Source organism: Hordeum vulgare, chromosome 1H (genome assembly GCF_904849725.1).
Source record: "Hordeum vulgare subsp. vulgare chromosome 1H, MorexV3_pseudomolecules_assembly, whole genome shotgun sequence".
In the NCBI taxonomy this organism is placed as follows: domain Eukaryota; kingdom Viridiplantae; phylum Streptophyta; class Magnoliopsida; order Poales; family Poaceae; genus Hordeum; species Hordeum vulgare.
Genome location: NC_058518.1, coordinates 396,146,279 through 396,168,540, shown reverse-complemented (window position 1 = coordinate 396,168,540; position 22,262 = coordinate 396,146,279).

Genomic DNA, 22,262 nt, shown 5'->3' with positions numbered 1-22,262 from the left:
TACCATAATAAGCTCAAAATGGCATAAGAACCTTTGTTAGCTCATGAATATTATATACTTAGCTTGTTTTCATCTAAAATGAGATAATTAGCCCATTTAGCTCCAAAACGACATAATTAGGTAATTTAGCTCCAACAAGAGGAGAAGAGGAGAAGAAATAGGCAAAATGAAAAGAAAGAAGAAGAAGAAGAAGAAGAAGAAGAGAAGAAGGAGAAGGAGGAGGAGGAGGAGGAGGCGGAGAAGGCCAAGGACCTTCTAGTCCTTCTCCTCCTCCTGCTTCTCCTCCTTATTCGTGATTTATTGTTCTTCTCCTCCTCCTCCTCTTTCTTCTCCTCTTTCATATTATCCTTGCTTTAATTTCCCCAACAATGACATAATTAGCCCATTTAGCTCCAAAATACCATAATAAGCTCAAAATGGCAGAAGAACCTTGGTTAGCTCATGAATATTATATACTTAGCTTGTTTTCCTCTAAAATGGGATAATTAGCCCTTTTTGCTCCAAAAAGACATTATTAGGTAATTTAGCTCCAACAAGAGGAGAAGAGGAGAAGAAATAGGCAAAATGAAAAGAAAGAAGAGAAGAAGAAGAAGAGAAGAAGGAGAAGGAGGAGGAGGAGGAGGAGAAGGCCAAGGACCTTCTAGTCCTTCTCCTGCTTCTTCTTGATTTCTTCTTCTCCTCCTCCTCTTTCTTCTCCTCTTTCATATTATCCTTGCTTTAATTAACCCATTTAGCTCCAAAATGCCATAATAAGCTAAAAATTGCATAAGAACCTTGGTTAGCTCGTGAATATTATATTCTTAGCTTGTTTTCCGCTAAAAATGACATAAATATCTGAAAAACATCATATTTTGTTCTTCTTCTGACTTTCTTATTCACATTTTTGCAGATTGGATATACTACATGCATGGAAGCTGGCATTCATGGAGTTGAACAATGTCGATGGATGAACTTTATATGTATATCATCTAATTTTCATTTGAGTTGATGAACAATGTCGAACTATATGTATATGTATATATGGATAAACAGTGCAATACTTTGTATGTTGGTTCTTTCGATATATGGGGATGGACATTGATTTATATGTATATCATATATGTGTGGTGAATTATATATATGTGTTGGCAAGTATATGTGTGGTGAACTATATATCATATATGTGTGGTGAATTATATAAATGTGATGTCAAATATATATATATATATATGTGATGTGAAATAATATAAAACAAAAAAAACAGGTACTATATGGGCTCTTTGCCGTCTGCCAGCTGATGGCAAAGACCTGTTCCATCAGCTGGCCGATTGCAAAGGTGCCACATGGCACCCAGCTGTGCATCCTGGGGTGTCTATATAGGCTCTTTGCCGTCTGCCTCCAGGGTGGCAGACGGCAAAGAAGAGGGCACAGAGGAGGGGGGAGGAGGAGGCAGACGGCAAAGAGTGGAGGGGGGAGGAGGAGGAGGCAGACGACAAAGATAAAGGGGAGGCAGACGACAAATAGTGGAGGGGGCAGGAGGAGGAGGCAGACGACAAAGAGTGGATGGGGGAGGAGGAGGAGGCTGACGACAATGATAAAGGGGGAGGCAGACGGCAAAGCCTCCGTTAACCCCTAACGGAGGCAACGCCTGTCGGCTGCCGTATCGAGCACTTTGCCGACAGCTACTAAGGAAAGCTGACGGCAAAGAGCTTTGCCATCCGCTTTGGGGGGACAGACGGCAAAGAAGGTCCTATGCCGTCGTAGGCTGACGCAGAAATTTTGCCGGCCGTGAGATTCTTTGCCGTCTGTTGTTTTGTCTTTGCCGTACAGGATTTTGTCTTTGCCGTTTGTGATGGCAAACGGCAAAGAAGGTGATTCCTGTAGTGTGAGACTGTGCCGACGGCGATTGCATCAACCTTGGAACCATTTCCCACGTGCATCATCACTTCATCCTTCGACAGCCTTCGTTTATTCCGCAGTCCTGCTTCGAGTTGCAAATATGACAACAAAACTGGTATCAAATACCCACGCACTACTTAGAGAGTTGGTTAAGTACACATCAACAACATGTATATCAAATATACCTGATTTTTCCTTGGCCGCCTTCTTATCAGCCAAATACTTGGGGCAGTTGCGCTTGGAGTGACCCATTCCCTTGCAATAATAACACTCTGTTTCTGGCTTAGGTCCAGCATTGGGTTTCTTCGTCAGATTGGCAACAGGCTTGCCGCTCTTCTTGGAGTTACCCTTCTTGCCTTTGTCGTTTCTCTTGAAACCAGTGGTCTTATTGACCATCAACACTTGATGCTCTTTCCGGAGTTTTGACTCTGCAACTTTCAGCATCGCGAATAACTACCCGGGTGACTTGTTCATCCCTTGCATGTTATAGTTCAACGCAAAGCTCTTATAGCTAGGTGGCAGTGATTGGAGAATTCTGTCAGTGATAGCCTCTTGCGGGAGTTCAATCCCCAGCTCAGCTAGACGGTTTGAGTACCCAGACATTTTGAGCACATGTTCAGTGACATATGAATTCTCCTCCATCTTGCAAGCATATAGTTTATCAGAGGTCTCATACCTCTTGATCCGAGCGTTCTTCTGAAAGATAAACTTCAACTCCTGGAACATCTCATATGCTTCATGAAGCTCAAAGCGACGTTAAAGTCCCGGTTCTAAGTCATACAAGCCTGCACATTGAACTACTCAGTAGTCCTCCTTACGTGTTAAGAAGGCGTTCAAAACATCTTGGCTAGACGTAGTGGGTGGTTCATCTCCTAGCGCTGCATTAAGGACATAATCCTTCTTCCCAGCTTGCAGGAGCAACTTTAGATTACGAGCCCAGTCTACAAAGTTGCTTCCATCATCTTTTAACTTAGCTTTCTCTAGGAACGTATTGAAATTCAGGGTTGCTACTGCGTGAGCCATTGATCTACAACATAAAATATTGCAAAGTGGACTTAGACTGTGTTTAAGATAATTAGAGTTTAACTAATCAAATTACGGATAAACTCCCACTCAAAAAGTGCATCTCTCTAGTCATTTGAGTGGTACATGATCCAATTCCACTATCTCAAGTCTTATCATCACGTGAGTTGAGAATAGTTTTAGTGGTAAGCAGCTCTATGCTAATCATATCAACTATACGATATATGCTCGACCTTTCGGTCTCTTGTGTTCCGAGGCCATGTTTGTACATGCTAGGCTCGTCAAGTTTAACCCGAGTGTTCCGCGTGTGCAACTGTTTTGCACCCGTTGTATGTGAATGTTGAGTCTATCACAACCGATCATCACGTGGTGTCTCGAAATGACGAACTGTCGCAACGGTGCACACTCGGGGAGAACACAATTTCACCAAATTTTAGTGAGAGATCACCTTATAATGCTACCGTCGTTCTAAGCAAAATAAGGTGCATAAATGGATTAACATCACATGCAATTCATAAGTGACATGATATGGCCATTATCTTGTGCTTCTTGATCTCCATCACCAAAGCACCGACATGTTCTTCTTGTCACCGGCGCCACACCATGATCTCCATCATCGTGTCGCCATCGAGGTTGTCGTGCTATCTATGCTATTACTACTAAAGCTACGACCTAGCAATATAGTAAACGCATCTGCAAACAAAAACATTAGTTCAAAGACAACCCTATGGCTCCTGCTAGTTGCGTAGCATCGGCATGCAAGTCGATATTAACTATTACAACATGATCAGCTCATACATCCAATATATCACATGATGTCTTTGGCCATATCACATCAGAAGCATACCCTGCAAAAACAAGTTAGACGTCCTCTAATTTGTTGTTGCATGTTTACGTGGCTGCTATGGGTATCTAGTATGATCGCATCTTACTTACGCAAAAACTACAACGGAGATGTGAAAATTGCTATTTAACCTCACTACAAGGACCGCCTCAGTCAAAACCAATTCAACTAAAGTTGAAGGAACAGGCACCCGCCAGTCATCTTTATGCAACGAGTTGCATGTTAGTCGATGAAACCAGTCTCTCGTAAGCGGAAGAGTAATGTCGGTCCGGGATGCTTCTATCCAACAATACCGCCGAATTGAGAAAAGACTAAGGAGGTCAGAAAATCGAACATCAACGCCCACAAAACCTTTTGTGTTCTACTCGAGATAACATCTACGCATGAACCTAGCTCGTGATGCCACTGTTGGGGAACGTTGCATGGGAAACAAAAATATTCCTACGCACACGAAGACCTATCATGGTGATGTCCATCTACGAGAGGAGATTAGATACACATACCCTTGTAAATCGCTAGGCGGGAAGCGTTAAGAAACGCGGTTGATGTAGTGGTACAACTTCATGATTCAAATCACCGTCGTCCCACGATCCGTTCTGATCTAGCGCTGAACAGATGGCACCTCCGCGTTCAGCACACGTACAGCTCGATGACGATCTCGACCTTTTTGATCCAGCAAGAGAGACGAAGAAGTAGATGAGTTCTCCGGCGCGTGATGGTGCTCCGGTGGTGGTGATGATCTACTCCTGCAGGGCTCCGCCCGAGCTCCATAGAAATCCGATCTAGAGGAAGAACTACGTGGTATAGGTTTGAGTTGCACGTGGCAAAGTTATGTCTCAACAGCCCTAAAACCACCAGTATATATAGGAGGAGGGTAGGGGTTAGACTTGGGGCTCAAGGGAGCCCCAAGGGCGCTGGCCGAAGGGAGGAGGTGGACTCCCACCCCAATTCGGTTTGGGGGAAGGAGTCCACTCCGTCCTTCCCACCTCCCTCTTTCCTTTTTTTCTTTCCTTTGGCATTTTTCCGTTGTCGTGCCATGTGTTGGAAATATTCCCTAGAGGCAATAATAAATTAGTTATTATTATGTTTCTTTGTTCATGATAATTGTTTATTATCCATACTATAATTGTATTGATTGGAAACTCAAATACACGTGTGGATACATATACAACACACTGTCCCTAGTGAGCCTCTACTTGACTAGTTCGTTGATCAAAGATGGTCAAGGTTTCCTGGCCATAGGCAAGTGTTGTCACTTGATAACAGGATCACATCATTAGGTGAATCATGTGATGGACAAGACCCAAATTATAAACGTAGCATGTGATCGTGTCATTTGTTGCTATTGTTTTCTGCGTGTCAAGTATTCATTCCTATGACCATGAGATCATGTAACTCACTGACATCGGAGGAATACCTTGTGTGTATCAAACGTCAGAACGTTACTGGGTGACTATAAAGGTGCTCTACAGGTATGTCCGAAGGTGTCTGTTGAGTTAGCATGGATCAAGACTGGGATTTGTCACTCCATGTGACGGAGAAGTATCTCGGGGCCCACTCGGTAATACAACATCACACACAAGCCTTGCAAGCAATGTGACTCAAGTGTGAGTCATGGGATCTTGTATTACAGAACGAGTAAATAGACTTGCCGGTAACGAGATTGAAATAGGTATAGGGATACCGACGACCAAATCTCGGGCAAGTAACATACCGAAGGACAAAGGGAATGATATACGGGATTATATGAATCCTTGGCACAGAGGTTCAACAGATAAGATATTCGTAGAATATGTAGGATCCAATATGGGCATCCGGGTCCTGCTATTGGATATTAACTGAGAAGTGTCTCGGGTCATGTCTGCATAGTTCTCGAACCCGCACGGTCTGCACACTTAAGGTTCGATGATGTTTTAGTATAGTTGAGTTATATGTGTTGGTGACCGAAGGTTGTTCGGAGTCCCCGATGAGATCACAGACGACACGAGGGTTTCCAGAATGGTCCGAAAACGAAGATTGATATATAGGAAGTTGGTGTTTGGATTCCGGAAAGTTTTCGGGCATTGCCGTGAGTGTACCGGGAGTGACGAATGGGGTCCGGGGGCTCACTAGGTGGGCCCACCACGCCCCAAGGGGTCCACGTGGGTTTATTGGATGTACAATAAGGTATAATAGGCTGACAAAGTCATCCAAGGAAAGCCTATGAGGAAAAAGTGGAAAAACCAAAAGAGGTGGGAAAATAAGGAAGGAGTCCTAATCCAAGTGGGATTGGAGAAGGACTACTCCCTCCCACTTCAGCCGACCCAAGGAGGGTTTCCTTGGTGCGCCAAGGCTTCCCAAGGCTGCCTTTCCCCTCCTCCTATATATACTAGAGGTTTAAGGCTTTTGAGACACAACTTTGCCACGTGCAACTCAAACCTACACCTCGTAGTTCTTCCTCTAGATTAGATTTCTGCGGAGCTCGGGCGGAGCCGTGCAGGAATAGATCATCACCAACACCGGCATGCCATCATGCTGCTGGAGAACTCAAGTACTTCTCCATCTCTCTTGCTGGATCAATAAGGCGGAGATCGTCATCGAGTTGTACGTGTGCTGAACGCGGAGGTGTCGTCCGTTCGACGCTATATCGGAACGGATCGTGGGACGGATCGTGGGACGCCGGTGATTTGAATCACGAAGTTGTACCACTACATCAACTGCGTTTCTTAACTCTTCCTGCTGAGCGATCTACAAGGGTACGTAGATCTAATCTCCTCTCGTAGATGGACATCACCATGATAGGTCTTCGTATGCGTAGGAAATTTTTTGTTTCCCATGCAACGTTCCCCAACAGTGGTATCAGAGCCAGGTTCATGCGTAGATGTTATCTCTAGTAGAACACAAAAGTTTTTGTGGGCGTTGATGTTCGATTTGCTGCCCTCCTTAGTATTTTCTCGATTCAGCGGTATTGTTGGATTGAAGAGGCCCGGACCGACATTACTTGTACGCTTACGAGAGACTGGTTTCATCGACTAACATGCAACTCGTTGCATAAAGATGACTGGCGGGTGCATGTTTCTTTAACTTTAGTGGAATTGGATTTGACCGAGGCGGTCCTTGGAGAGAGGTTAAATAGCAATTTGCACATATCCATTGTGGTTTTTGTGTAAGTAAGATGCGATCATACTAGATACCCATAGCAACCACGTAAAACATGCAACAACAAATTAGAGGATGTCTAACTTGTTTTTGCAGGGTATGCTTGTGATTTGATATGGCCAAAGACATGATGTGATACATTGGATGTATGAGATGACCATGTTGTAATAGTTAATATCGACTTGCACGTCGATGCTACGACAACGGGCAGGAGCAATAGGGTTGTCTTTAAACTAACGTTTGTGTTTGCAGATGTGTTTACTATATTGCTAGGTTGTAGCTTTAGTAGTAATAGCATAGATAGCACGACAACCTCGATGGCGGCACGATGATGGAGATCATGGTGTGGCGCCGATGACAAGAAGAACATGCCGGCGCTTTGGTGATGGAGATCAAGAAGCACAAGATCATGGCCATATCATGTGACTTATGAATTGCATGTGATGTTAATCCTTTTATGCACCTTATTTTGCTTAGAACGACGATAGCATTATAAGGTGATCTCTCACTATAATTTCAACATGAAATTGTGTTCTCCCCGACTGTGCACGATTGCGACAGTTCGTCGTTTCGAGACACCACGTGATGATCAGTGTGATAGACTCAACGTTCACATACAACGGGTGCAAAACAGTTGCACACGTGGAACACTCGGGTTAAACTTGACGAGCCTAGCATGTCCAGACATGGCCTCAAAACACAAGAGACCGAAAGGTTGAGCATGAATCGTGTAGTTGATATGATTAGCATAGAGATGCTTACCAGTGAAGCTATACTCAACACATGTGATGATCGGACTTGAGTTAGTGGATTTGGATCATGTACCACTCAAATGACTAGAGGGATGTACTTTTTGAGTGGGAGTTTATTAAGTAATTTGATTAGTTAAACTCTAATTATCATGAACATAGTCAAAAGGTCTTTGTGAATTATGATGTAGCTTGCGCTATAGCTCTACTATTTTTTATATGTTCTTAGAGAAAATTTAGTTGAAAGATGATAGTAGCAACTTCGCGGACTAAGTCCGTAAAACTGAGGATTGTCCTCATTGTTGTGCAGAAGGCTTATGTCCTTAAATGCACCACTCGATGTGATGCACCTCGAGCATCGTCTGTGGATGTTGTGAACATATGACATACACGTTTATTATGACTATGTGATAGTTTAGTGCGTAATAATTAACGGCTTAGAAGCAAGGCGCCGAAGACATTTTTGAAACGTCACGAAACATAAGAGATGTTCTAAGAGATGAAATTGAGATTTCATGCTCATGCCCTTGTTGAGAGGTATGAGACCTCCGACAAGATTCTTTGTCTACGAAGTAAAGGAGAAAAGCTCAACCGTTGAGCATGTGCTCAGGTTGTCTGAGTACATCAATCGCTTGAATCAAGTGGGAGTTAAATCTTCTATATGAGATAGTGATGGTTCTCCAAAGTCACTGCCACCAAGCTACTAGAGCTTCGTGATGAACTGTAACATATCAAGGATAGATATGATGATCCTTGAGCGATTCACAATGTTTGACACCGCGAAAGTAGAAATCAAGAAGGAGCATCAATTGTTGATGGTTAGTAAAACCACTAGTTTCAAGAAGGGTGAGGGCTAGAAGGGATACTTCATGAAACGGCAAACCAGTTGCTGCTCTAATGAAGAAACCCAAGATTGAACCCAAACCCGAGACTAAGTTCTTCTGTTATGAGGGGAACGGTCACTTAGGTGGAGCTACCCTAGATACTTGTTAGATAAGAAGGCTTGCAAAGTCGACAAATGTATATTTGATATACATGATATTAATGTGTACTTTACTAGTACTCCTAGTAGCACGAGGGTATTGGTTACCGGTTCGGTTGCTAAGTGATTAGTAACTCGAAATGAAAGCTACGGAATAAAAGGAGACTAGCTAAAGGCAAGCTGACGATACGTGTTGGAAGTGTTTCCAAGGTTGATGTGATCAAAAACATCGCAGGCTCCCTCTACCATCGGGATTGGTGTTAAACCTAAATAATTGTTATTTGGTGTTTGCGTTGAGTATGAACATGATTGGATCGTGTTTATTGCAATACGATTATTCATTTAAAGAGAATAGTAGTTATTCTATTTGCTTGAATAATTACCCTCAATGGTTCATTGAATCTCGATCGTAGTGTTACACATGTTCATAATATTGGTGCCAAAAGATACAAAGTAATAATGATAGTACCACTTACTTGTGGCACTGCCACTTGAGTCATGTTGGTGTCAAATGCATGAAGAAACTCCATGCTGATGGATGTTTGTACTCACTCATTTTTGAAACGTTTGAGACATGCAAACCATGCTTGTTGGTATAAACGCATGAAGAAACTCCATGCGGATGGATTGTTTGGATTCACTTGATTTTTAATCACTTGAGACATGCAAAATCATACCACATGGAACAACAAAGTAACTTGTTCGAAGCAATACATTTTTCGTGTGTGGAGTCCAATGAGTGCTGAGGCACGCAGCGGATATCGTTATGTTCTTACTTCACTGACGATTTGAGTAGATACAGGAGTATTTACTTGATGAATCACAAGTATGAAATGTTGAAAAGTTCAAAGCTATTTCAGAGTGAAGATCGTTGTGACAAGAGGATAAACTGTCTACGATACGATCATAGAGATGAATATCTGAGTTGCGATTTCTGGTACACAGTTAAGACAATGTGGAAATTGTTTCGCAATTCATGCCACCTAGAACACAATAGTGTGATGGTGTGTACGAATGTCATAACCGCGCCCTATTTGATATGGTGCATACTATGATGTATTTTATCGAATTACCACTAGTATTTATGGGTTATGCATTAGAGACAACCACATTCACTTTAAATAGAGCACCGCGTATTTCCGTTGAGATGACACAGTATGAAGTATGGTTTGGAGAAACCTAAACTGTCGTTTCTTGAAAGTATGGGGCTGCGATGCTTATGTGAAAAAGTTTTAGTCTGATAAGCTTGAACCCAAAGCGGATAAATGCATCTTCATAGGATATCGAAAACAATTGGGTACATCTCCTATCTCAGATCCGGAAGCAAAGTGATTGTCTCTAGAAATGGGTCCTTTCCCGAGGAAAGGTTTCTCTCGAAATAATTGAGTGGGAGGGTGGTGAAACTTGATGAGATTATTGAACCGTCTCTTCAACCAGTGTGTACCAGGGCGCAGGAAGTTGTTCGTGTGGCGCCTACTCCAATTGAAGTGGAAACTAATGATGGTGATCATTAAGCTTCAGATCAAGTTACTACAAACCTCATAGGTCGACATGGTTGTGTACTACTACAGAGTGGTACGGTAAACCTGTCTTGGAGGTCATGTTGTTGAACAACAATGAACCTACGAGCTATGGAGAAGCGATGGTGGGCTCGGATTCCGGCAAATGGTTGGAGGCCATGAAATCCGAGAGAGGATCCATGTATAAAAACAAAGTTTAGACTTTGGAAGAACTACTTGATGGTCGTAAGACTATTAAGTAAAGATGGATCTTTAAAAGGAAGACAGACAATGATGGTAAAAAGTCACAATTAAGAAAAGCTCGACTTGTCGCAAAGATGTTTCCGACAAATTCAAAGAGTTGACTATGATGAGACTTTCTCAATCGTAGCGATGCTAAAAGTCTGTTGGAATTATGTTAGCAGTTGCTGCATTATTTATGAAATATTGCACATAGGATATCAAAACATTGTTTCCTCGATGGTTTTCTTGAGGAAAGGTTTTATGTAACACAACCAGAAGGTTTTGTCGATCCTAAGGATGCTAACAAGTATGCAAGCTCCAGCGATCCTTCTATGGACTGGTGCAAGCATCTCGGAGTTGGAATATACACTTTGATGAGATGATCAAAGCTTTTGGGTTTATACAAGGTTTATGAGAAACTTGTATTTCCAAAGAAGTGAGTGGGAGCACTATAGAATTTCTGATAAGTATATGTGGTACACATATTGTTGATCATAAGTAATGTAGAACTTCTGTGAAGCATAAAGGGTTGTTTGAAAGGAGTTTTTCAAAGGAAAGCCTGGATATAGCTACTTGAACATTGTGCATCAAGATCCATAGAGATAGATCAAAACGCTAAATAGAACTTTCAATGAAATGCATGCCTTGACATGTTTTTGAAGGAGTTCAAAATAGATCAGCAAAGAACGAGTTCTTGGCTGTGTTGTAAGGTTTGAATTTCCGTAAGACTCAAAACCCGACCACGACAAAAGAAAGAGAAACGACGAAGGTCATCCCCTGTGCCTTAGCCATAGACTCTAAAGTATGCCATGCTGTGTACCGCACCTGACGTGTGCCTTTCCACAAGTCTGTTAAGAGGTACACAGAGTGATCCATGATTGAATCACTAAACAACAGTCGAAGTTATCCTTAGTAATTAATGGACTAACAAATTTTTCTCGATTATGGAGGTGGTTAAAGAGTTTTTCGTAAAGGGTTACATCGATGCAATCTTTGACACTAATCCGAATAACTCTGAGTAGTAAAATGGATTCATATAGTAGAGTCGATATTTGGAATATTCTGAATAGCATGTAGTAGCAGCATCTATAAGATGACATAAATATTTGTAAAGCACACATGAATCTGAAAGGTTTAGAACCGTTGACTAAAACCTCTCTCACAAGCAAGACGTGATCAAACCCCAGAACTGTATGGGTGTTGGATTCGTTAAAATCACATAGTGATGTGAACTAGATTATTGACTCTAGTGCAAGTGGGAGAGTGTTGGAAATATGCCCTAGAGGCAATAATAAATTAGTTATTATTATATTTCTTTATTCATGATAATCTTTTATTATCCATGCAATAATTGTATTGATTGGAAAATCAAATACATGTCTGGATACATAGACAACACACTATCCCTAGTAAGCCTCAAGTTGACTAGTTCGTTGATCAAAGATGGTCAAGGTTTCCTAGCCATAGGCAAGTGTTGTCACTTGATAATGGGATCACATCATTAGGAGAATCATGTGATGGACAAAACCCAAATTATAAACGTAGCATGTGATCATGTCATTTTGTTGCTATTGTTTTCTGCGGGTCAAGTATTCATTCCTATGACCATGAGATCATGTAACTCACTGAGACGGGAGGAATACCTTGTGTGTATCAAACGTCACAACGTTAGTGGGTGACTATAAAATTGCTCTACAGGTATCTCCAAAGGTGTCCATCGAGTTAGCATGGATCATGACTGGGATTTGTGACTCCGTGTGATGGAGAGGTATCTCGGGGCCCACTCGGTAATACAACATCACACACAAGCCTTGGAAGCAATCTGACTCAAGTGTGAGTCATGGGATCTTGTATTACAGAACGAGTAAAGAGACTTGCCGGTAACGAGATTGAAATAGGTATAGGGATACCGACGATCAAAACTCGGGCAAGTAACATACCGAAGGACAAAGGTAATGATATACGGGATTATACGAATCCTTGGAATAGAGGTTCAACCGATAAGATCTTCGTAGAATATGTAGGATCCAATATGGGCATCCAGGTCCCGCTATTGGATATTGACCGAGAAGTGCCTCGGGTCATGTCTGCATAGTTCTCGAACCCGCACAGTGTGCACACTTAAGGTTCGATGATATTTTAGTATAGTTTAGTTATATGTGTTGGTGATCAAAGGTTGATCGGAGTCCCGGATGAGATCACGGACATCTCTAGGGTTTCCGAAATGGTCCGGAAACGAAGATTGATAAATAGGAAGTTGGTGTTTGGATTTCGGAAAGTTTTCGGGCATTGCCAGCAGTGTACCGGGAGTGATGAATGGGTTCCGGGGGCCAACCGGAGAACCCATTATACCTTATTGTACATCAAATAAACCCACGTGGACCCCTTGGGGCCTGGTGGGCCCACCCATTGGGCCTCCGGAACCCATTCGTCACTCCTGGTACACTGCCGGCAATGCCCAAAAACTTTCTGGAATCGAAACACCAACTTCCTATTTATCAATCTTAGTTTCGGGACCATTCTGGAAACCCTCGTGATGTTCGTGATCTCGTCCGGGACTCCAAACAACATTCGGTAACCACACATATAACTCAACTATACTAAAACACATTGCTCAAGAATTCGTCCGATTAACCAGTTAACTTGCGAGTTAATCGCTACTCTTAGGGTGACCGAATCGAATAACACCTATTCATCGTGTTAACTTGCCATGCCGATTAATTGGCCAGTTAGACCGATTAATGAGTTGTCATACCGATTAATTAGTTGCCACACCGATTAATCACTACAGGCCTATTAACTGGTGGGCAAACGAATCCCAAAATTTTGGCACATAATGCCTCCCACCCCCTCTTTCTACTAAATACCTAGGGTTTGTCCCTTCTCGCGCTTCCTCATGCTCCTTTCATCCCCTCCTAACCTGGCTGGTGGCTAGTCGTGTTCTCACCAGTGCCAGTCTACACACTACACCTGGAAGATCTAGTTGCTCCGTCATTCTGGTCGCTTGCCTCGACACCACCCCCCTTGGACACTCCCCATCCCCTCCAATGGGATGCTTCCAATCTCTTCCTCAATGGCGTCACCATCAGGCAAGGCACTACCATCTTCCCCCCATACCTTACTAGAGAATCCAACATTCATATATTAGTAGATTATGAATTACAATTTTGTAGATGGATGGATGGAACTGTTGGTTTTGGCTGTTATCTGTAGTATATTATGTGTATGTTAGCAACTATATGGATCAGTTAAAATGTTTAATTGATCATTTTGAATTTTGAGATTTTATATATTTAGATGTATAACAATTATTAATTTTACCTCTTATCTATTTTTTATATGCCTACAATAGAATATTTTGGTATATTACATAGCTAGGTGCATGGAATTATGGTATGATACATAAAAATTTAGATATAAGTTGGAAAGTTTCTGTTTAATCTACCGATTAATGGTCGACCGATTAATCCAATTAATAGGCCGATTCACCGATTAATCGCTACACCCAAGCCGACCGAGCAGCTACCAGTTACTGATTTCTTGAACAATGCTAAAACATCATCGAACCTTAAGTGTGCAGACCCTGCGGGTTCGAGTACTATGTAGACATGACCCGAGACACTCCTCGGTCAATATCCAATAGCGGTACCTGGATGTCCATATTGGATCCTACATATTCTATGAAGATCAAATCGGTTGAACCTCTGTGCCTAGGATTCATATAATCCCGTATGTCATTCCCTTTGTCCTTCGGTATGTTACTTGCCCGAGATTCGATCGTCGGTATTCGTATACCTATTTCAATCTCGTTACTGGCAAGTCTCTTTACTTGTTCCGTAATACAAGATCCCGTGACTTACACTTAGTCACATTTCTTGCAAGGCTTGTTAGTGATGTTGTATTACCGAGTGGGCCCCGAGATACCTCTCTGTCACGCGGAGTGACAAATCCCAGTCTTGAATCATACTAACTAAACGGAAACCTTCGGAGATACATGTAGAGCACCTTTATAGTCACCCAGTTATGTTGCGACGTTTGAAACACACAAGGTATTCCTCCGGTATTAGTGAGTTATATGATCTCATGGTCATAGTAATAAATACTTGACACGCAGAAAACAATAGCAATAAAATGAAACGATCACATGCTACGTTGATAGTTTGGGACTAGTCCATCACATGATTCTCTTAATGATGTGATCCATTTATCAAGTGAGAACACTTGCATATGGTCAGAAAACCTTCCATCCTTGATCAACTGGCTAGCCAACTAGAGGCTTGCTAGGGACATTGTTTTGTCTATGTATCCACACATGTATCTATGTTTTCATTCAATACAATTATAGCATGGATAATAAATGATTATCTTAAAATAGGAAACATAATAATTACTATTTTATCATTGCCTCTAGGGCATACTTCCAACAGTAGCCCCCAAGGGTCGGGTCATTATGCAATAATGAGCGGGGACTTTGTAGACTCATTATGTAAACCTGAGCAGCAATGTTTAGCCCCCAAGGGCCAGGGCATAATAAAAATGATGAGCGTGTTCTTCCTAGAATACATACTTGAATAAAGAGCGACATGTATCCCCCCAGGGTTGGCTTATCTCCTTGAGATAGCCGGGCTGTTGATGATGTGATGATTTGTAAGGGCGGTTTGCATTAGCCCCCAAGTGTCATGGTGCATGCTTGGAGCAACATGGGACTTTCATACTTTGATGTAATCTTGAGTTGAATAATGTAGCCCCCCAAGTGTCGGGTCGTGTGCGTGCAGCAACTTCGGACTATTCCTTCCATTATAGAATAAAATCATATCCACTTTGAGAACTGATGATGCCTTCGTGATGAAAGAAATCCTTGGTCGTGGTTACAATGTAACCCGACAAATACATGTTTGAGAAATCCATAAGTGGTATAGTTTACTACAGAGCACAAGTTGAAAAAATCCAAGAGCCCGTCAATTAGATGACCCGACATTATATGTGATAGGGCGGCTCTTCGAAAATAAGAAATTCTTCCGAGCTGGCTTAAAAAAATCCAATCATTTAACACTAGTTATGATAAACCATCATGAAGATCCAACCATATTGGCTATCAAAGATTTATTTGCTCCTGAAGAAGTTTGTGGTTTCACTCGGTTTAAAGGCCGGCATGATATATATGTATGATGCATGATGCAATGCAGGATGATGTATGTATATGATAAAATAGTGCCAGTTTTCTGAGAAAAGATAGCACCATATAAGGCATCAAATTATTTTTAATAAGTCGTCTCAGTGAGTCACGACAGGTAGACGGAGTTGCAAAGCTCTAGCCATACCCGGCGATAGGTTTGTGCAATAACCTTTATAATTTAGACTGGCGGATCAGGCTCAAGTTAGGCTTCAATGAAGGAGGTTTCATGAACCCATGGTTTGCGTATTTTCCATATGTCGGCTCTCACACGACACCTCAATGTTTTAACGTTGACAAGTCAGGGTCCACAATGGATTGACTCGCCAAGAGTACATGGGGCCAATAGGGGGACTCGCAAAGGCATATAGTCGAGTATAACTATTATAAAGCGGTAATTTTTCACAAGCCAAGAGGGTAAGGAAGCCGAATTCAATGAATTGGAAGCCTCCAATTGACCTATGATCAGGGGAAAGCCAAGCATAGGATTGCAAAAGACAATGCTATTACTACTAAACAACGTGGGAATTAATAGCTCCCGAGTAAGCTCGCTTGATTCTCCTTGACGGTTCGTCCTCTTTGATACTAATAGCGTCCATGTTTGAATGATCTCCTTGGCAGCGGCTCATCCTCTTGGGCGACTTTTAAATCACCCGCCAATGAGGTAGGGCACCCTTGTTTGAACGATCGCATCATGGTGGCTCATCCTCTTGGGCGACTTTAAATGTTTTCATTAATGAGGCAGCAGCCCATGGGACCGGCTTAACTTTCCCTTAATGACCCGAGGTTCTCGAATTATTAAGCCCAATGGAATTTCCCGAGCCATGTCTATGTTTCCCCCGAGTCTTAGGTCGACTCAAGGAGGCGGCTTGAGGGTATCCATACTTGATTGGGACATAAGCCGGTATAATGTTGATGGTTGAACGATGGATTTTATCCACAATGGAGACGACGTAGTGAACTAATGATCCTGTGATGCTCATGAGATGTCTTAGGAAAATACCATGGCCAAATTGAGCGCATATATCTCTTGGCCTATGTTTTGTTCCCATGTAGTCCGGCTCTCCTGGCTCCTCCAGGGCCATTTTACTTTTCCTTTGTCGCTTGCTTTGAATTACCGACTGAACGATGGTCGACTCAAATTGTAGCTTCACTAGGGATGTTTCCTTCATGATAAACCCTCCTATTTCTTTTGATATTTTGAAGAAGATAGTATTACGAGGATAACAGGCCAATGCATCCAACCTTTGATCAACACGGCATGAGTGGGAAGTGGTGCGTGTTTTGATGATGTTGTATAAGACACGAATTTCATTTTTCTTTTCCTCCAATGTTGTTGGGGGATACGGGTCATGGAGGCGGCTTGCATGCGTCCGTTTGGTGGCTCGTATAGGCGAGCACTGCATCGATATGTTGATGGAGAATAGACCAGACTACGGGGGCGGCGTCTTGCGCGTGCCTATTGGGCAACTCATATAAACAAGCACTGCACCGGCGGGTTGATGCAGGAGTCGGCCGAGGCATTTGAAACCAGTGTGGATAACGATTCGGCCATGGCATTGTAATCCGGATGGACAGTGAGTCAGCTGCGTCACTTGTAAGATGGGGCGGAGGGCGAGTTAGCGGCATTATTTGGAAACTGGTGCAGACAACGAGTTGACTGTGGCATTCTAAGCTAGTGCGGGAAGCGAGTCGGTCAAGGCGTTGTAAACAAATATGACAGTTGAGTTGATTACGTCCTTGTAAGTCGGTGGAATCGGCCAGTCGATTTTGGCCTTGTAAGCCGGTTTGGATGGTGAGTCGGTCGCGACATTGTAGGTCGGCACGGACGACGAGTCGGTCGCGACGTTGTAAACTGATGCGCGAGTCGGCCATGCAATTGTAAGTCGGCTTGGCAGCACAGATGTGAGAGTTGTTATTATAAACCTTCTCGGCACACGTACGTGAGAGTTAGTCGTGTCATTGTAAACCGTCTTGGCGCGCGAACATGAGGGATAGCCGCGTCATTGTAAGCCGTCTTGGCGCGCGGACGTGAGAATTGGCCACATCATTCGAAGCCATCTTGATCGCGCGGACGTGAGAGCTAGTCGCGTCATTGTAAACCGTCTTGGTCACGCGGGCGTGAGAGCTAGCCGCGTCACTGTAAACCATCTTGGTAGCACGCACGTGAGAGTTGTCCGCATCATTGTAAGCCGCTGTGGACGGCGAGTCGGCCGCGTCGGGTTGATGTAGATCATACCGCGGAGGCGCCGGCTAGCACATTTCCATCGGAAGATGTGGCATTGACGGATGGTGGGGCGTGATAATATTGGCGCGAGCTCCATATCCACAATATTACATCATCTTTGTAGTGAGCACTTTGTCTTACGCAGAAAAATATTGAAGACAAAGTAATTATCCACAAAAATAAAAAAATATACCGATAAAATAAATAAGGTGGATAGCACCTTGTATTTTTAACGGATGAGCGTCAGAAAATCTTGTGATATATTTGATATAAATTAGGCCACGTTGGCGGCAGCTCGCGTGCATCCGTTGGGCGGCTTGAGCAAGCAAGCATGGCATCGGCGTGATTATGTAGATCGGACCGTGTCGACTGCAGCATTTAAAACCGATGCGGATGCAAGTCGGTCATGATGTTGTTAGGCAATGCGGAAGCACAGGGCGACTGTGACACTGTTGATGTTGATCAGGCTCCGTGTGTGCAATATCACGCCACTTTTGTATTGCTACTCTTTTCGGATGAATACGGACACCGATGTTGATAACCCTGGACATAGTCGGTCAACCGCTAGATGCTTATAAACACTGGATTATATAATCCGAGTCATTTCAAACATGGCCTTTCATAGCTCAAAATATTCCTCCTTGTTTTTAAATCCCCACGACCGGATAGCATGGACCAAGGCAGGATCTGCTGCAACGACATGAGATATTCTAGCAAAACGACGAACAACTAACTTCACATAATTAATACGTGTATACAACGTCTTCCGAGACTTCACGTCTTCCAAGTATTTGACGAATCGTTCATCATCGATGTTAGAGCATCTTTCATAGATGCCTTATTTTAATCCTCGTGTCTAAAAATCCTCTTTTTGGGGCACAAAAGGCCAAAAATAGCCCTCCAACAGGTGCCCTATGATGTGCCCTAAAATAGGGCTGCCCTAAATTTTGCTCCTCTTTGCCCCAAATATGGGGCAGAGAAGGTCGCGCGGAAGGGTGCCCTATCCTATCATTTTCACCGCGCACGAACTCCAACCAGCGCTTTGAACCCTCCGCCTCGCCCCTTCCGCGTCCGGTTCGACCGCCTCCGGTAACCATCGCGTCGCGGACGGCGACGGTGCTCCCATCCCCGACCTCCCCCCCGACGACTTTCTCAGCCCCATCTACGCTCTCGGGTGCCACCCATGGCACCCCCGCAGCGTCCGCGGACCCTAGGTTTGCGTATGCTCATCGGGCGGGCTTTGCGGTGCCCCGATCCGCCTTCGCGAGTGGGAAATCATCTCTGGCGGCTGCCCAGGAGGTCGTTCCACCCGAAACACGGCCAAAAACAACCGGGGCGGGCCGCGGCGGGAAGCGAGGTGCGCTGACGGTGCTCGAGGGGAAGATGAAGAAGGTGAGCGTCGGCCGCAGCTCGAAGCCCAAATCGACGGAGGAGGTGGCCGTGGATGACGATTTTGCACCGCCGCCGTCCAAGACAGTTTTCCAGCCATCTCTGAACCCTACGCCGACCGCCTCCAACGTGCTCGATGAATTGCCATAGAGGTAATTTCTATCTATTTTTCGCACACATTTCAATTTTATTCGAAGATTGCATCGCTCATTCGGTTGCAAATGCATGTAGGTTTGATGATGACTCCTACATGGATGTTATGGGTGTTGGGGCGCACTCGTTTTCCGCCTCACATGACACTCCATCCCAAGAGTATGCGCAAGAGGATGATCTTGACAATGAAGATGAGGGTTTCGTGGCTAAAGGGAGGGCGACAAACTACACGGTCGTGGAAGACAAGTTTCTTTGTGATGCATACAAGAAGGCACTACAAGAAATATGTCAACTAATGACCTTCTGTCATTGACACTCGCAGAATTGGTCATAAATCTACGACCATTTGAGACCAATTGGTCGTAAGTTGTCCAGAGGGGTCCTAACCCAAAAAACTAACGACCATTTTTATCAGAAAGGTTGTAACTTCCTTACTGGAAATGGTCATAAAGCGGATAGCCCTGTTCCTCTGCCTAATTTGTATCTAATTACGACCAATATAGATGGTAATAACTATGACTAGTTGCCACATCATCATTTTTGCCTACGTGTCATGTCCATGTGTGAATTTTTGCCTAGTTTGTGAAGCAACCTACTATTTTGTCATTCCAAAAATTCTCATAAATACTTTGGATCATATATTCCTCAAATATGTGAAAACCCTTCCTTCCATAGTTCGAAAATAATTCGGCAATATTCATTTTCCTATTCTATTCAAAATAGCACTTTGTGAAGGAAGTGCTATTTCTGTTTCTTTGATTACCCTCAAATCTTTTGGACACTCTTTCCTAACGAAATCATTGCCTCATGAAAACATTCCTAACCATTAGCCTAGTAAATCTTTCTCAGCAAATTTCCAAAGTTTGTGTTCAGCTAACAACTTTGTGAAGGAAGTACTAGATAGGAATATCCTGATGAGTTGAATTTTTTCCACATCTTCTATGTCCCCAAACATAGCTCTCCACAAAATTTTAGCCCCATCTAACAATCCATGTGAGCTCATCATCCAATCTTCGATTCTGGTAATATTTTCAATTTGTGAAGCAACTACATTTTATATTGCTTTATAGTTCATGAAAATTTACCATGTAATAAAACTGGTCATATAACCTCACTCCACCAAATTTTAGCTCATTCAATTCAGCTAGTTTCCCTCAATATTTTTCCCAATATTCTGTTTAGTAGAGAGCATTGTGAAGGAAGTACAATTTTTGTTTATCCAAATTTTATGAAATTTTTACAGTGCCTTAATGTGCCCAAATTATCATCCTCCTCCAAATTTCAGCTCAATCCGATCATCTATGTGAGCCCAGTTTCAATTACCATTTTCTGTCCAGATTGGCACATTGTGAAGGAAGTGTCATTTTGGCATGTCCAAATGGTATACATGTTTTATAGTGCCTTCATATGCCGAAATTAACATCATACACCAAATTTCATCTCAATCCATTTATTCATTTCATCCCAGCTTCAACATCCATATTTCTGTACAGTGTGGTACTTTGCAAAGCAAGTGTCACCTAGGTTCATCCATTTGAGCTAAAATTTTGACAAGATAGTCTCCTTAGTAGATGATCATCCTCAGCCAAAATTGAGGCCCATTGTCTATGTGCATTACCCGCACCGCTAATCAAACACTTGGCTGCTAATTCATGTTTGAGCTTAGTTCGATCTCCTCGTGAGATTCTTCTATTGTATTCTTCTTCCTGACACCTACCGAGGGAGTGTCCAACCCACTAGACATGGCTATTCCACCCAGAATGCATGGCAACACAACGTTAACGCGGTGACCACGCGGCTCGCATCCAAGTTCACGCGCTCTGGAGTTGGGGCCCTCGACCACCATCCAAACCTCAGCGTCAATCCACTACACCATGTAATTCTTATTAAATAGATACTTATGTACCTATAAATGATTTTTGGGAAAAATAAAGAGCAAAGTATAATGAAGCAGCAGTTCAAATTTAACCCGCTTCCATCTGAATCGACATGAATCGATCTTTTTCACGAGAGGTGGATAAAATCTTTTAACACCCAACCATTTTGTTAATTTTACATTCAATATGGCCTAGTATTTTGGAAAAATGATTTGGTCCAATTTTGAAACAAATATATGGTAGGTCCTTCACAAAAAAAACCATTTTGGGCACTTGAAAAATGGAAAATGAATTTTCATACAAGAAAAATGAAAACTTCCTTAATCAACATTGTTTTCAATTCCAATATGAACCCTTGTGCATAATATTATATCATTTCAACAAACTATGTCATGAATGTGGCCATAAGATTGATCATTTGGCTTGAAAGCCATAAATCTTCACACATGATAGCCCATTTCTAAGAACACTTTTTAAAAATAATTATCATATTACAAGTTTATTATTTTTACTGGTAACTTTTCCACATATAATGATAAAATGCAAATATTTTTACTGGTCGTTGCTGTCGATGACCTCGATATCGTAGCCGGCGTCTGTGACGTACCAGCTTACTCTAGCCCACAGATTGAGAGCCTACAACCAGTAATGGTCGCCAGCTTCCTCAGCGACGTCGGGCGAAGACGCCACGATACACATGTTTTGGGCCACTGGCTCCTCGAGCTACATGAGAAGCATACTTAGGCTTAGGCTGCAATGCTCTGGAGTGGGGTGGGGATGGGGATGGCGATCTATGGGAAATGTGGTATTTGTTGGAAATATGCCCTAGAGGCAATAATAAAATAGTTATTATTATATTTCTTGTTTCAAGATAATCGTTTATTATCCATGATATAATTGTATTGAATGGAAACAATAATGCATGTGTGGATATATAGAGAAAACAATGTCCCTAGTAAGTCTCTAGTTGACTAGCCAGTTAGTCAAGGATGGTTAAGGTGTCCTACCAATAGACAAGTGTTGTCACTTGATGACGGGATAACATCATTAGGAGAATGATGTGATGGACAAGACCCAAACTATAAAG